We start from the raw sequence: 7,074 nt of genomic DNA on the forward strand, positions 1-7,074 counted from the left end.
GTCTGAGCTTTCATTCCATGAGCTTTCATTTCATGGGCTAGGAACATTCTAGGCTGCACTCATTTCATGACCAGTCTTCCTCAAGTGGCAGAGTATGTTGACCCAGCCTCCCTTTGGAGAGTGGGGCAGGTTCTACTATTGTTGTTCCACATTGAGGGTAAGGTCCTGTAGAGGTCCACAAGAGGGTTTGCAACGTTCCTGATGGAGATGACCAGTGATGGTGGAGAGAGGAGTCTGTTAAGAGGTCTAGGACCATCATATCTATGTGGGAATCCCAGTATTTCCTGAGTAGGGCCCTGGAAATCAATTTATTTATTTATTTAATTTTTATTTATAAAATGGAAATGTTGACAAGACTGTAGGATAAGAGGGGTACATTTCCACACAATTTCAACCCCCAGAACTCTGTATCCAATCTCCTCCCTTGATAGCTTCCCTATTTATCCTTCTGGGAGTATGGACCCAGCATCATTATGGGGTGCATAAGGTGGAAAGTGTGGCTTCTGTAATTGCTTCTTTGCTGATCATGGGCTTTGGCAGATTGATCCATACTCCCAGTCTATCTCTCTCTTTCCCTAGTGAGTCAGGGATCTGGGGAGACAGGGTTCCAGGACACATTGGTGGGGTCATCTGCCCAGGGAAGTCAGGTTGGCATCATGGTAGCACAATGAAAAAGAGTTGGCTGAAAAAGAGTTAAGATACAAAGCAGAACAAATTGTTGACTAATCATGAACCTAAAGGCAAGAATATTGCAGATGAAGATTTGGGGCCTCCATTTTGGAAAAAGCTAGTAGGTCGTGGTCTGGGAGGTGGCACAGTGGAGAAAGCATTGGTCTCTCAAGCATGAGGTCCTAAGTTCAATCCCCAGCAGCACATGTATCAGAGTGATGTCTGGTTCTTTCTCTCTCTCCTTCTTTCTCATTAATAAATAAAAATAAAAAAGGAAAAGAAAAGGCTAGTAGGTCTATTTTAGGTATATTACAAGGGGCCCGTGACTTTACTAGTTTTTGCCTGAGCCTGACAGCTAATATGCTGGTGGATCCAAGTTATTGTCTGGGGAGATGGTGCTATAGCTGGAAAAAGGACTAGAAAACTGGATCAGGGAAGAGAGTAGCTCCCAAATATGGGAAAAGTATGTAAGTATTATTAACTGTAAACCTCATTGATCTGATCTGGGGCCCATAGCCAGCACAACCTCTGCATCCCTGTGGGTCTGAGCTCACATTCTGTGGTCAAGGCTAGGAACATACCAGGCTGCACTAATTTCAAGACCCATCTTCCTTGGGTAGTAAGTAGGTAGAGTATATTGTCCAATCTCCCTTCGGAGGATGGAACATTTTTCCTACCATTGTTGATCCATATTGAGGGCAAGGTCCTATGGGGGCCCACAAAGGTGTCCATTATGTTCTTCCTGATGGAGATGCCCAGTGACAGTGGTGGGAGGTATCTGTTTGAGATAGTGGTCCATCATGTCTGTGGGAATCCTAGGACTCCCTGATCTGGAAACCAATTTAACCTGCAGTTCCTCTTCCCTTCCTGGAAACCTGGGGGTGGGTAAGCCACCCCCACACCCATTCTTAAAAACAACTCCTCCCTCCCAATCTTGGGTGGTTTTCAACAGTTTCCTCACTAACATGAACCTAACTGTGGTTGAAATTGGCCACAAAAATTGAGTAATAAGAAACTCATCTCACCTTTGTAACCAATAAAGTTTCAGGAACTAAAGACAAAAACCAAGGATATGAACAAAAAGTGTTCCATTGCTCTTATCACTCAGAATCACACCAAGAATTTGGGGACCTGTGAGTTAGAACAGGGATGAAATCCAATTGTATTATGAGAAATGTATTTTGGTCATCTGAATGACCAAATATCTACTTCTTATAAATCATAGTACTTCTTATCCCACAATCTTGTCGATCACTATTAAATCATTCATAAAAAATACATAAAAATCATGGTACTGACTCCACAAAGAGTTTGTTGCCACTCTCACTCAGCCTCCATTGGGCGTTCACAGTGAGCTTATTTACATAGATTTACATAAGACTTTATTACTGGAACAAACTGATCATTATTATTGAATAAACAACTGGGGAGAGTGTACTGCCTGGTGAGAGGCTTTCTCTCTCTCATACTTTATTATAGCCCAGCTAGTACTCATACACAAGGCAGGCAAAAGCTTTCATACTTGGTAAGATTGATATTGTCCATTGTCCTCTGTTTCAGAATTGCTCTGATATTTATTTGTTTATTGAACAGAGACAGGGAGAAACTGAGAGAGGAAAGGGAGTTAGAGAGGAAGAGAGACAGCTGCAGCACTGTTTCACTGCTCAAAAAGCTTCCCTCTGCAGCTGGGGAAAGTGGGCTTGAACCCCAGTCCTTGTACAGTGCAACATGTGCACTCTACCAGATGCATCACAGCCCAGTCCTCTCTCTGATATTCTTACTCATTTCTCCTTCCAGATTAGTTTCATGATTTTGATGAAATCTAGGAGAGTCATGGGTGGGATATTTTTATTGAAATGCATGACATTTTTGAACAAGTAGGTGAAGAACTGACAACTTTGGATGTTATAGACTGAATGTTGTGTCCCCTGTCCTAACTCATATGTTGAAGCTCTGATCCCCAATGTACATTTGGAGGGTGACCCCTTTGGGAGGTGGTTAAGTCATGAAAAGGAGCCCTCGTGAATGGAATTAGTGCCCTTATAAGAAGATAACAGAGAGATGATACCTCTCAGTCAAATGAGGACATAGAAAGAGGGCAGCAATCTGTGAACTGGGAAGAGAATTTTCACCAGGAACCAGTTCCAATAGGTCAAGCAGTGCTTTGGCTTCCCTGCCCTGTGGGTGAATGGACAAGGTTTATTCTTTTTTTTAAGAAACAATATTTTAATTTTATTTTTATTTATTTACTTATTGGATAGAGACAAGAAAATTTAGAGATGAGGGGGAGATACAGAGGGAGAGAGACAGAGAGACACATGCAGCCCTGTTTCACCACAGTTGGTGGTTTTTCTGCCTGCAGGTGGGCACCAGGGGCTTGAACCTAGGTCCTTGCACACTGTAAGACAAGGTTTATTCTTATCAACTCCTAAACAGTCCTGTTTGCTGACAATAGTAGTTGATTACTTTTTTCCCTGGCTCTTGCTTTTCCTTGTCTCAGGATTCATAATTCCTCACTTTTCTTCCTGGTATCACCTCCCAAATAAACTGTCTCTGTCTCAGTGTCCACTTTTGGTGTCCACAAATTGAGACACAAGTTTCTTTTTAATTTACTAGCTACTTAATAGTGTTTAACAAGATTGTGGGATAAGAGGGGCACAATTCCATACAATTTAGTTCCCACCACCAGAGTTCCATATTCCCTCCCCTTCATTAGAATTTTCCCTATTCTTGATCCCTCTAGGAGTATGGACCGAAGATCTTTATGGGGAGCAGAAGGTGGGAGGTCTGGCTTCTGTAATTGCTTCTCCATGGGACATGGGTGTTGACAGGTTGATCCATACCCCTAAGTCAGTTTCTACCTTTTCCTAGTCATGGGCCCCTTGGAAAATACCTAAAATAGATGGCCTAGCTTCCTCAGACATGTTTTTAGAGCATTCAGATCTCTCGTTGAGAGTTGTTAATTAGAGGATTGAAGACAACTCATCGGGTAAGGAGTGTGACTTCCATGCTTGTGGTACAGGCAGAAGGTCTGCTATCACATGGGAATGCCATGGCACAGTGGAGAGCTGTGGTGCTGTGGTGACCTTTTGTCCTTTTGTCTGTTTTTTCTACTGAATGAAAAGTAGGTTAGAGTGGCAAACTCACAAATGTGTAAAACTCCAGCTCTGGCTAAAAAAAAACAGTTATTAATTTGAATGCCAGTGTTGCTTCAACAGTGCATATTCCTCTTACAGTAGGAAGTTTGGTTAATGACAACTTGCAACTAAGCAAGACTCATTTGTATTTCTGGAACAGATACAATTAAAATTTGCATGAGTAATTTCCTTGTAAAAAAAAAAATGCAGGGGCTGGGAGATGGCATACCTAGTTAAATGCATACATTACCATGAACAAGGAGCCAGGTCCAAGCCCCCAATTCCCACCTTCGGGGAGGAAGTTTCATGAAAAGTGAAGCAATGCTGCAGGTATTTCTCTTTCATCCTATCTCCTCCTCCCCTCTCAATTTATTACTATATTTATTATCAGATAAAGGAAAGGAGAGTGAGAGAGATAGAGAAATGGCCACCAAGAGTGATGGACTCATTTTGCAGGCACTGAGTCCCCCCAAAAACTTCATAGTGATAAAAATAAGTAAATTAAGATGATTATCTTTGTGAGGGTGGGGCACAGAACTTTGGTGGTGGGTGTAGAGTGGCACTATACCTTGCACTACAATCTTGTAAAGCACTATTAATCACAAATAAAATATGGCTTGAAAAATAAATAAAACATTGCAAAAGGGGGTTGGACCATAGCACAGTGGGTTAAGTGCACGTGGTGCAAAGCGCAAGGACCGGCATAAGGATCCCAGTTTGAGCCCCCAGCTCCCCACCTGCAGGGGAGTCGCTTCACAGGCGGTGAAGCAGGTCTACAGGTCTATCTACAGGTCTACAGGTCTATCTTTCTCTCCTCTCTGTCTTCCCCTTCTCTCTCCATTTCTCTCTGTCCTACCCAACAATGACAACATCAATAACTACAGCAATAAAACAACAAGGGCAACAAAAGGGGGGGGGGAACCTTAAAAAAACATTGCAAAAGCCCCCAAAATTATAAATAAAATTACATGCACAATGAAATATTGAACTGCTTTCCCTCCCCATAATGTGTTTTCTCCTTATTTCTACCTCACAAGTGTCTGGCACTTGTACAAAGAAAGAAGAAAGGCTATAACTCTGAATAAGTAATATGAAAGCAAGTGCTGATAAGAGAATGCTCAAAAGGCAATTAATTAAAAGGAAAGGAATTGTCACTTGTGTTGTGGGAGAAATGGAGGGAACTGGGCAAAGGGCATAGAGGTCCCCCTTTAAGCTCTGCTGGTAGGGTTCTAGATGAATACCCTGGAGAAGTGACAAGCATTTCTGTCAGTTTCAGGGAGACAAACATTTATCGAAGCAAAGCAGAGAGAGGAAATGCATATGTGCAGGTGGGAGGGAGGGAGAGGGAGATAGAGAAATAGAGATATCCTGTCCTCCAACTTTTATAGCGGGTTCAAGGGGGTGCTGATGGGGACCCTGAGATGATGAACTATACCCGTCCTCTCCAGATGCGTGTATCAGCATTTACCTGCATTTTATGGCCCTAGGTGGAAGGCAAGATACAGGTGCAGCATGCAGACATCTTGGCATCTGGCATCTCTTCCAGGCGACCTGCAGGGTGCAGGAGGAGACACTGCTTGCTAATGTCCTTCCAGCACCCTCCAGGAGTCTCTCCCTTGGCAATCCCCTAACAACGTATAAAACAGATGTAAAGGATGTTGTAGAAAGTACAATGTGTTTGTAGTAGGGAGATAGGCTGGTAAGCAGAAGTGAACAGTGGTCTGGACAGAGGAAGGACCTGCTTTTATAACTAAGTGGCTGTAGTGTTTGCACCATCCTCAAGATGGCTTTGCAATTACAAGATATCCCTTACTCAATTTATCTTCTTTCTTTAACTAGAGCACCATTCAGCTCTGGTTTATGCTGATGCTGGGGGACTGAATCTGGGACTTTCAAGCCTCAGACACAGTCATTGCCCTGGACCTAAGTTTTTTCATTTTTATTTTTTGGTAAAGAGGTCAGTGACAGTGATACTCAGATCACTTGCAGTCTTCATGGGACTTTCCAGTGTGGTAAGGGTGGCTGGCAGGAATTAGGGCCCTGAGAAAGTCTCTCAGATTCCATGAGCATTCTGGGCTGCTCAAAGTCATTTTGTTAGAAAGTACCTGAAAATCAGGCTGTGGCTGGTGAGGCTGTTAGCAGGTGGAGCAATTGAATATCTTTCCCTTCTTTGAAGCTGTCCCAGGGAGTAATGCAGAACAGGGATCTGGCCTTTTCTCTCTTCTAATTGCTTTTGCAGGCAGTCTTTTAGTCAAAAAAAGCCCTTGTTTTGATTTTAAAGCATAACCTGGGGTGTGGGAGACAGCATAGTGGTTATGAAAAAGATTTTCATGCCTGAGGCACCTGAAGTCCCAGGTTCAATTTACTCCCCATTGCTTCTCCCTCTGTCCCACACCCAACCACACCAGCCAGAGCTGAACAGTGTTTTGATAAAAAACATATAAAAAAATATGACCTGTACCACTTCTCCAACAGCAATACTGTTGCTTTAGGTGCAGCCTGAGAACCTAGTCTCCTAGTACCATGTTTGCTCCTTTTGGAGTTTTTTTTTAAAAAATATTTATTTATTCCCTTTTGTTGCCCTTGTTTTATTATTGTAGTTATTATTGTTGTTGTTATTGATGTAGTTACTGTTGGATAGGACAGAGAGAAATGGGGAGAGGAGGGGAAGACAGAGAGGGGAAGAGAAAGATAGACACCTGCAGACCTGCTTCACCACTTGTGAAGCAACTCCCCTGTAGGCAGGGAGCCGGGGTTCCAATGGTGATTTAAAAAAATTTTTTTTGTTTATAAAGAGGAAACATGGACAAAACCATAGGAAAAGAGGGGTGCAACTTCGCACAATTCCCACCACCAGACCTCTGTATCTCATCCCCTCCCCTGATAGCTTTCCTATTCTTTAATCCTCTGGGAGTATGGACCCCAGATCATTGTGGGATGCAGAAGGTTGAAGGTCTGGCCTCTGTAATTGTTTCCCCGCTGAACATGGGCGTTGACAGGTCGATCCATACTCCCAGCCTGTCTCTCTCTTTCTCTAGTGGGGAAGGGCTCTGGGGAAGCAGAGCTCCAAGGCACATTGGTGGGGTTGTCTGTCCAGGGAAGTCTGGTGGCATCCTGCTAGCATCTGGAACCTGGTGGCTGAGAAGAGAGTTAACATACAAAGCCAAACAAATTGTTGAACAATTATGGACCTAAAGGCTGGAATAGTGCAGATGAAGAGTTGGGGGGGGGGTCCTCCATTTCGTAGAGAGTTAGTAGGCATATTTTA

This window comes from Erinaceus europaeus, chromosome 1 (genome assembly GCF_950295315.1).
Source record: "Erinaceus europaeus chromosome 1, mEriEur2.1, whole genome shotgun sequence".
NCBI lineage: Eukaryota > Metazoa > Chordata > Mammalia > Eulipotyphla > Erinaceidae > Erinaceus > Erinaceus europaeus.